The sequence below is a fragment of the Symphalangus syndactylus genome, chromosome 8 (assembly GCF_028878055.3).
Source record: "Symphalangus syndactylus isolate Jambi chromosome 8, NHGRI_mSymSyn1-v2.1_pri, whole genome shotgun sequence".
NCBI classification, from domain to species: domain Eukaryota; kingdom Metazoa; phylum Chordata; class Mammalia; order Primates; family Hylobatidae; genus Symphalangus; species Symphalangus syndactylus.
Window position 1 is genome coordinate 49327201 of NC_072430.2, and position 10836 is coordinate 49338036.

The window sequence follows — 10836 nt, forward strand, 5'->3', positions numbered from 1 at the left end:
TCTAATGATGGACATTTTATGTTGTTGCCATCTTTCGCTACTACAGGTTATGCTGCATTGAAGTATCTTGTCCAGAATACCAAATTTTCTGGATCTTTGCTAGTCTGATGGGTAAAAGGTTTCTTCTTCAATGAATTTTTTTTTTTTTTTTTTTTTTTTGAGACAGGGTCTAGCTCTGTCACCCAGGCTGGAGTGCAGCCACCTGGATAATTTTTTTTTATTTTTTGTGGAGACAGTATCTCACTATGTTGCCCAGGCTGGTCTTGAACTTCTGGGCTTAAGCAATCCTGCCTTATCCTCCCAAAGTGCTAGAATTACAGGGCCACTTCCCCTGGCCCTGTGCCCCAGCCCTCTAAAACGCTTTAAAAAGCTGTTTGTCATTTTAAAAGCTCTACATATCTTTTCAATATCAACCAAATTGTCAATCTTTGAAACCAGGTGTAGAGTCTTTGGGGAAAGCAGAACTCAAACTTAGCTTAAACTGTTTTCTTGCCACCCACTTCAGGCATATGTTTGCAGTATGATACCTGAGCCATGGACAGTGGCATCACTGCTCATTATCTCCTTTCCCCGGAAATATGATCTCATCCAATTTCTCATGTGAAGAAAAAAAAAAAAAAGACTATACTTTCAGGGATCATTTCTATAATTCGTTACTGGAGAAGTTTCTCTGAATATGTAGAGTACCGACTAAAGAGCTTCTGCACAGCAAAAGACACTATCAGAGTGAACAGGCAACCTACAGAATGGGAGAAATTTTTTTTAATCTATCCATCTGACAAAGGTCTAATATCCGGAATCTACAAGGAACTTAAATAAATGTACAAGGGAAAAACAATCCCATCAAAAAGTGGGCAAAGGATATGAACAGATACTTCTCAAAAGAAGACATTTATGCAGCCAACAAACATGAAAAAAGCGCATCATCACTGGTCATTAGAGAAATGCAAATCAAAACCACAATGAGATGCAATCTCACGCCAATTAGAATGGCAATTATTAAAAAGCCAGGAAACAACAGATGCTGGCGAGGCTGTGGAGAAATAGGAAGGGTTTTACACTGTTGGTGGGAGTGTAAATTAGTTCAACCATTGTGGAAGACAGTGTGGCGATTCCTTAAGGACCTAGAACCAGAAATACCATTTGACCCAGCAATCTCATTACTGGGTATATACCCAAAGGATTATGAATCATTCTACTATAAAGAGACATGCACACGTATATTTATCGCAGCATTATTTATAATAGCAAAGACTTGGAACCAACCCAAATGCCCATCAGTGATAGAATGGATAAAGAAAATGTAGCACATATATACCATGGAATACCATGCAGCCATAAAAAAGAATGAGTTCATGTCCTTTGCAGGGACATGGATGAAGCTGGAAGCCATCATTCTCAGCAAACTAACACAGGAACAGAAAACGAAACATCACATGTTCTCACTCATAAGTGGAAGTTGAACAATGATAACACATGGAGACAGGGAGGGGAACATCACACACTGGGGCCTGTCATGGGTTGGTGGGAAAGAGAAGGGAGAGCATTAGGACAAATACCTAATTCATGCAGGACTTAAAACCTAGTTGACGGGTTGATAGGTGCAGCAGAGCACCATGGCACATGTATACCTATGTAACAAACCTGCACGTTCTGCACATGTATCTCAGAACTTAAATAATAAATAAATCTAAAAATTAAAAAAGCTCTAAAAACAAACAACAGTAATGATTAAAGTAGACCTGAAAACCACCTGGTAGTGGACGTAGCACAAAGATATGTCACAACAGAGAAAGTTGGAACACCCACTCTAAACCTAGGATAGATGACTGCTATGTTTAAAAACCTGAGACACTCCAAGGTTACCAGATATCTTTGGCTGGAGCTTAAGCAAAGTAGATCAAAGGCTATTAGACCCTTTGAATACCCAAGCAACCAAATATCGATAGTCACAGTAACCCTAGAGGAAATGGCCTTTTCCTGGCCTTCATCTCTTCTTCCACAGTGATAATGTTGACTGACCTATCCCTGAAATTTTCAGTTCTTCCACAACAAATTCATTCAATATCTAGTCACTGAATGGCTTCTTTGGTGGAATGCTTTCCTGCTCGCTAATTCTGCATGTTATTTCTGCTTGGAGCCCTGCCTTCAGCACCTCCTCTACCCTACCCTCTAGTCTCCCATTGTCAAACCTCTTACCTCAGTCCCGCATCGAGTGCCATCTCCTGTACAGATTATTCGCTTCTCTGCCTATGCTTTCTCTTCATCCCACTTAAAGACAAATTCCTCAAGGTTCTAGCCATTCCCTCTTGACACTCATACCCTCCCATACAATCCCTTAGCTTCAGCAGTCATCTTGACTGCCCCTCTTAACTCTTTCCCACACCAGATCTGCCTTTTGACTACCTCCTGGAACTCACCACAAGGCTGACGTGCACCTAAAAATATTAGCATGTCCAAAATGGAATGCATTCAATTCTACCCACAAACCTGAACTTCCTTCTTTAGTGAATATATAGTTTTGTTTTATTTTATTTTATTTTATTATTTTCCTGAGACAGGGTCTGGCTCTGTCACTCAGGCTGGAGTACAGTGGTGTGATCACAGCTCACTGCAACTTCTGCCTCCTGGGCTCAAGCCATCCTCCCACCTCAGCCTCCTGAGTAGCTGAGGCTACAGGTGTACATCACAAGGCCGGGCTACTTTTTGTATTTTTTGTGGAGATAGGGTTTGTTCGCCATGTTGCTCAGGCTGTTCTCAAACTCCTGAGCTCAAGCAATCAGCCCACCTTGGCCTCCCAAGATGCTGAGATTACAGGTGTGAGCCACCGCACCCAGCTGTTAATCTATAGTATTAAGGAGTGTTATTATTATTATTGTGCATGCTGCCTGGTTAGAAACCTCTGTGCCGGCCAGGCACAGTGGCTCATGCCTGTAACCCAACACTTTGGAAGGCTGAGGTGGAAGGATCACTTGAGCCCAGAAATTCGAGACCAGCCTGGCCAACATAATGAGACCCTCACTACAAAAAATAAGAAAATTAGCCAGGCATAGTGGTGGGCACCTGTAGTACCAGCTACTCGGGAGGCTGAGGTGGGAGGATCGCTTGAGCCCAGGAGTTAGAGGCTGCCGTGATCCAAGATTACGCCACTGCATTCCAGCCTGGGAGACAGAGTAAGACCCTGAAACAAAAAAAAAAAAAAAGAAAGAAAGAAAAAGAAAGAAAAAAAGAAAAAGAAAGGAAGGAACTCTGTGCTGACTGTTTTTTCCCCCACCTCCTCATTTGAAAACATTCAAGTACCTGCCATGCATCAAGCTATGTCCAAGCTATGTCCAAAGCCAAATCCTATCATCCTACCTTCCCAGCCAGAAGAACCTGTCCCTTCTACTTCATCACTGTAGTTCAGATCATTATCACCTCCTCCCATGACTGTTGCAGAAGCCTCTTCATCTCAAACATTCATTCTAGAGTTGCACCTTCTACCAACTCCATGTGAACAAATAATAATTCTAGAAGAATCATAAGACTTCTCTATAATATTGAGGTATGGAGAATCTAAGCAGATACAGAGCCTAGGATCCTTGAAAGACTTGATATTTTTTATTGTCCTAAAATATACATGACATAAAATTTACCATTTTAACCACTTTTAAGTGTACACTTCAGTGGCCTTAAGTACATTTGCATTGTTGTGCAACCATCACCACCATCCATCTCCAGAACTTTTTCTTCCTCCAACTGAAACTCGGCACCCATTGAACACTAATTCCCCATTTACCCCTCCTCACAGTCCCTGGTAACCTCTACTATACTTTTTGTCTGTGAATTTGACTACTCTAGGTACCTCAGGCAAGTGGAATCATACAGTATTTGTCCTTTTGTGTCTGGTTTATTTCACTTAGCATAATGGAAACCTCAGTTGATGTTGGTGACCAGTGATTCATGGAAGCTCCAATCTGTGAGACTGAGTGATTTTCTCCAGCCATACTCTTGGTGTATAGAAATCAGAGAGATGGACCGCTCCGTGGGTGCTTGTCGTTCACTAGACAGGGATGATAATGGGGCAAGTGAATCAGCAAGGAAGAAAGTTGGAGAAGTAGGAGGTTGTGGCTAGAGTGGGATGTTTTTTTTTTTGGTTTTTTTTTTGTTTTTTTTTTTTTGAGACGGAGTCTTGCTGTGTCACCCAGGCTGGAGTGCAGTGGCGCGATCTCGGCTCACTGCAAGCTCCGCCTCCCGGGTTCAGGCCATTCTCCTGCCTCAGCCTCCCGAGGAGCTGGGACTACAGGCGCCCGCCAACACGCCCGGCTAATTTTTTGTATTTTTAGTAGAGACAGGGTTTCACCGTGTTAGCCAGGATGGTCTCGATCTCCTGACCTCGTGATCCGCCCGCCTCGGCCTCCCAAAGTGCTGGGATTACAGGCTTGAGCCACCGCGCCCGGCCCTAGAGTGGGATGTTAAAAGTTATCTGGAGAGCAGAAAGTTCATGTGATGGCAAGATGTCCAGGTGTAGTCTTTGTCATGGGAATTGAGGACTGAAGAAGAGTAGAAGGCAGTGATTAGGAGTCAGTGATTAGGAGAAGGTCAGGGAACTGAGTCTGAGTGAATATGTGTCACGTTTTCAAATAGTAGTGCTTTGGGAAACCCATGTGTATCACAGTTATCACACCGTTCACTTGGTCTTCCTTCAGTACCATGTTGTTATTTGAGACGAGTTATTTACTGTTTAATCATACTTTCTCAGATACTTTATAAGGCAAAATTCTCATATGTTCAATAAACACTTGATCTTTTATGTCAGATTGACATTAAACATCTGTGGTAGATGCTAGTCAGGGTCTGGCATCTACCATATTTCTATCTGGCACGTCAAAGGTCCCTCTTCTCTGAGAATTCCTAGGGTTAGGCTCCCAGTGGACATGTGAGGACTACATGAATATGAACTATATGAATAGTATTGCCCTTAGATTCAGGCAAGAAGGGCTCCTTCCCTTGGCCAGCCACTTTAAAAGCCTTATATTTCACCAGAATGCACATGAAAATAATAAGTGTATTTACAAATACATGAGGCTCTGGAACTCAGTGCTGACATAACACAACCTGATACCCTAAACATTTACTCTCATGATTAACACTGTTTAGGTGCCAGGAAAACTCTTCTTAACTGCATCCAAAGGCTTTGAAGGTGTGCAGATTGTGCTTCTGCTTCTGAGCATAGGGAGGATTGGAATAAAGGAAGCAGCTGGGGAAGAGAAAAGACAAATTCATTAACTTGTCAAATTCTTCCCCAGCATGACTATAATAAATGCTTGCATTAAAACGGGTATAATTTTCAGTAGTCGAAGGGTCTATATTCTTGTCCTTCATATTCCAATGTGTGTTTGCAACACTTGTCTATGGAGTCTTTAAAAATTTGCAATATTAAACAATTCATATCACTTTTTTTTTTTTTTTTTTTGAGACGGAGTCTTACTCTGTCACCCAGGCTGGAGTGCAGTGGTGCAATCTCGGCTCACTGCAACTTCTGCCCCGCTAGGTTCAAATGATTCTCCTGCCTCAGCCTCCCGAGTAGCTGGGATTACAGATGCCTGCCACTGCGCCTGGCTAATTTTTCTATTTTTAGTCGAGATAGGGGTTTCACCATCTTGGCCAGGCTGGTCTCGAACTCCTGATCCCGTGATCCACCCGCCTTGGCCTCCCAAAGTGCTGGGATTACAGGCATGAGCCACAGCGCCTGGCACTTTTAAATTGGTAGGCGTGTAGGTGTAAAGCAAACATGCATGAAGTACGATATCCATTGTTTACATTAGCAACTAATTGGACAATGAACTTCAGAATTGTGAATTGTTTTATTTTACAAAAATCATAGAATTAACTAATTTTCAAAAAATAAAAATATTCCACATTATTTAAATAATTTGGATTTAAAATGTTAATACTCAAAATTATAATTTGTCTTTTAATTATAATAAATGATTTAAATATTTTAAAAGAAAAATAACCTAAAACATTTTTAAAATAATTTTTATTTTTGCATTTCTTTGATTTCCATTTTTATGAGAATATATTAAATTGTGTATACTTTCAATACAATTATATTGGTTTAATCCTTTAAGTAACTGCTGTCATTGGAACATAAATTATTAGATGACTATAACAACATAGTGATTTTGTTAAGATGAAAACAGGAAAAACAAATTTTATGGGCTTTTATTACTGTACATCCCTGGCCAAGAAATGGAATAGCTGGATATAGCTGGATGCACTCTTTTGCATCATCTGGCAGCTAGATACAGGGGATCCAATAGAGAACACTGAGGCCCTGGGAAATAATGGGACCGTTGATTTTTTTCTCGGCCATGGGGAGCAGAACCACCCTCCCACCCCCATTCCTGCATTGGAATGTGACATGAACGAGAAATAAACTTTTATTATATTGTACCACCAAAGTTAACATTGTTTGTTACAGCAATTAATCTCCTCCTATCAGAGCAAGTTGTGCCTCATCTCCTGAGATTTTCTTAGCTGATCATTTTGACTAATATAGATTATATATCCATATGTAGAAAAAATAGATTGTACATATAGGTTAAAACTTGGGTGAACTCCTGTGAGGGTGTGCCAGGACTATTAGGATTCTCTGTGCTAGGATATTAGGTCAGTTTTCTCCATGGATATCTGTCATATTCAGAAATCAATGGAAGATGACAGGACTTGGGGGTGGAGAAAAATGTAATGAAAAAGTTGTCAAATATTCACTTGGCAGATGAGGAAATTGAGGGTGATAAAAGTAGGTCAGGAAGATATCTGCCTTGGACTAGCAGTAATGGTAAGAAAAAAAAGTAAAAAAAAAAATTAAAAGTAGCTTAAAAATGGTAGAATGTCAGCAACTTTATAGGGTTCAACATAATACGATAGCATCAGTAGGACACAGACTTAATAAGGTCAATTTATTATGTTGTGTAACAAGAAGTCCCAAGGGAGCACAGCTCCAGTCTTGGTTAATTCAGTGACTCACCACCACGTCATCAGCAACCCAGATTCTCTCTATCTCTCCTTTCACCACCCTCGGCATGTGAGCTAGTTTTTGGGCCAGCCAGCTTCACTATGGTCTCAAGATGATTGCAGCAGATTCAGGTGTCACGTTTAGCCATGACAGCATCCAACACGAGACAGAAAATTTCTTCCCGTGCCTCATGTTTTAACCAATGAGGAAGCCTTTCCTAGAAGCTACCGAAGAGGCTCCTTCCACATCCCACCGGCCATGATTGAGCCACATGACTTTTCCATCACTGTCACTTGCAAGAGAATATGATCCGCACGGTTGCCTTGGGCCAGTGGTTCACAGCCCCGGCAGCCCATCGGGATCACCTGGGTTGCTTTCAAAAACATTTTCCCAAGGCGAGAACAATTAAATATGGATCTCTGTGGTGAGGCCTGGGCTTTGGCATCTTAAATATTTAAAAATACACAGCCAGAGTTGAGAACAACTACGATCAGTTAATCATTCGCAGAAAGCAGAGGTAGACACTGGAACAAAGTTAGAGTAGGGAATGACTACTGGGTGACAGCTAACAGTGTCTGCTGAGGTTATGAATGTTTAATTTTCAAGTAAGATATAAAAATATTCTGCTTTTAAAAAATTGAAAAATCATTTCCCATTAATCCTTCCCCAGGATAACCTCTCTTACACACTCATTATATTGTTTTATATCTTTTTCTGTGCTTTTACATACCTATATATGTACTCATAGAAAATATATATTACATGTGTGTAATTTCAAAATATAAGTCTTACTACACAGAACGCATCATTCTGAAATTCAGTGTGATTTATCCAAGTATATACGTGTATAATTATTTTTTAAATATAATGATTTTTGGAATAACTACTCCAAAATAATTATTTCATTGTATAATCATACAGAGATTAGTATATAATTATTTAAAAGTATATAAGTATATTTTTAGAAGTATATATTTATAAGTATATTAGTATATATAAGTATATTAGTATGTAATTATTATATAATCATGTCAGATTGTATAATCATACCAGAGATTAGTTTTTCGCCAACTGATGGACTTTTAGGCTATTTCCATTTTTTTGCTAATATGAACAATGCCTCCTCTTTACATGTATAGGCTAATGTTACTGCAGATATTAAGAAGCTGAATTGCTGGTAGAAATGGCTTCACCATTTCTTCCATCCATAGCAGCAGTGTATAAAAATATCTATTTTTCTATATTTTTGCCAATATTTGCTAAGCTTTCAAATTTTTGACAATCCGATGGTTTAAAATGGTATAATGGCATCTTGTTTTAATTTGCAATTCTCTGATCACTGGTCAGGTTAAATATCTTGACTTAGGTACATTGGTCATTTGCATTTCTTCTGAAAATTTCCTATTTATAACTTTTGCAAAGTTCTCTGTTGGGTTCTGTGTCTTGTTCTTATTGAGAAGTAGAAGTTCTTTATATGATAATAGGTTGAGAGTGGTGGCTCACACCTGTAATCCCAGCACTTTGGGAGGCCAAGGTGGGAGGATCACTTGAGTCCAGGAGTTTGAGATCAGCCTGGGCAATAAAGCGAGACCCCAAGTACAAAGAAAAATGAATAAAAATATGGGTGTGACTCTTTTGTGTGATACATATTGTCTACATAAATATAAGATAGGTCATATATACATATACATCTGCAGCAGATGCTGTGGTGCACCACCCAGATTCCCTCCTATGGTTTGGTTCTGTGTCCCCACCCAAATCTCATGTCAAATTGTAATCTCCATGTGTTGAGGGAGGGACCTGGTGGGAGGTGATTGAATCATGGGGGTGGTTTCCCCCATTGTCTTCTCGTGATAGTGAGAGAGTTCTCATGAGACCTGATGGTTTTAAAAGTGGCAGTTTTCCCTGCACTCTCTCACTCTCTCCTGCCACCTTATGAAGATGTGCCTTGCTTCCCTTTCACCTTCCACCATGATTGTAAGTTTCCTGAGGCCTCCCCGGCCGTGTGGAAGTATGAGTCAATTAAACCTCTCTTCTTTATAAATTACCCAGTCTTGGGTAGGATCTTTATAGCAGTGTGAGAATGGACTAATATACTCCCTTTAGAAATGAAGCGTACAGCTAGGCATAGTGGCTCATGCTTGTAATCCCAGCACTTTGAGAGGCCAGGACAGGAAGATTGCTTGAGCCCAGGAATTCAAGGCCAGCATGGGCAACAGAGAGAGACCCTGTCTCTACCGAAAAAAAAAAAAAAAAAAAAGAAAGAAAAGAAAAAGAAATGAAGCACTCATTCTCCCAGATGCTGGAAATGTACACAGCTGCCAACTCTCAGCTGAGTTTTTATCTAGAACTTGCCCTCACCCAGGTCATGCCCCCTCCCTGGAAGCTGCCCACACCCAATTACTGGTCACTTTGGGTGTTTAAAGACCAATCTCTTTTCCTCAATTCAAGACAGCTCAGCTCCAGGGCTCCCTGTGGAACAGGATCACCTAATCCTTTAGTGTAACTGCATCACAAATCAACTTCACCCTCTGCCCTGTCCCGCTTCTCTCACTCCCCTATAGATACCAATCCTAACAGTCCTCCTAATAAATTTGCTGTGTGCAAATGTCTGTATCTCAAAGTCCATTTTCTAGAATACCTAACCTAAAACCATTTCAAACATGTTCACCATTATCACTTGACTTTGAACTTTATTTGAGGTATGCTTTTTAGATGTATTCCTCTTTTCCCATACGCTTTTTGCTTTTCATGTCTTCAGAATGCTGTCCCTCTTCCGAGGGCACAAAGATATTCTTCTATATTTTTTCTAATACTTTCACAACTTTTTTTGCCTTTTAATTCACATAGTACTCATTTGTATGAATGATGCAAGGCAAAGAATCTAACTTTATGTTTCATTTGGATAGTTATTTGTCCAGCACCACTTATGACATTGTCTATGTTTTTCTGACTGATTTGAAATGCCTCTTCTACAATATGAGAATATGATAGCGATATCAAAATAGCATATATGAGAATACGATAGCCGTAGGATGGGCGTTTCAATACCCAATACCCAACTACAGTTGAATGCTTCACAGTGAGCATTTGACCCAAGCCAAACCTGCAATTTTTTAAATTCTAAAAATAGGAAATGGCTGCAGGAACTCTTCAATGGTAGAAGGAGAGGAGTCTGGTGTTGCTCAGCGCTTGAGTTCTAGTTATTTCTAAGATACATCTCTGCCCACTCCCACTTTCCAGTTTCAACCCTTCCTTGAGTTTATGAGCAAAATATTCCATGGTTTGGGACTTAAGCTTGCTCAAACTGAGTGTCCATCTTATAACTAAAAGAGACCAAATACACAAGGTATATCCTCCTGGGCTTGGGACGCATGGCGACATTGTATACGAAGTTGAGTTGGACAAGGGCCAAGTGCCAACCAAGGGAATCTGTGGCAGCTAGTCACCACCTAGGAAATCGGTGCTCTGAAACTGTTTGTTTCTTGAGTTTCATATGTCTCTCTGATTTCCTTTTCCTTTCGTTTCCCATTGAAGTGTTATTTTTAGGAAATTAGGACAGTCTCAGCTGAGCCAAAAGAAAAAGATTTTCTACCCCAGGCTAGATTACCTAAGGATGTCAGAGGCTAAGAGAAGCCAGGAATAGTGAAGGCAGTGGAACTGGAGCAGTTAGAGAAGCACCTAGGAGGGAAATCTGGAACAACTGAAATCCCTGAGCCCTTCTCATCCAGGATCTTGTTTCCTGTATGTTAAGGGGCACTCTGCCAAGGCAGGAAGCCATATCCATATCCAAGCACAAGTCAAAAGCAGAAAAACAGCCCTGATGGTTGCAG

At 40.4% G+C, this 10836-nt stretch overlaps 1 pseudogene; it reads left to right on the forward strand.

Annotated features, from left to right (window-relative positions):
• The first annotated feature begins 618 nt into the window (after positions 1-618).
• On the forward strand, positions 619-726 carry LOC129489103 (uncharacterized; annotated as a pseudogene).
• The last annotated feature ends 10110 nt before the right edge of the window (positions 727-10836 follow it).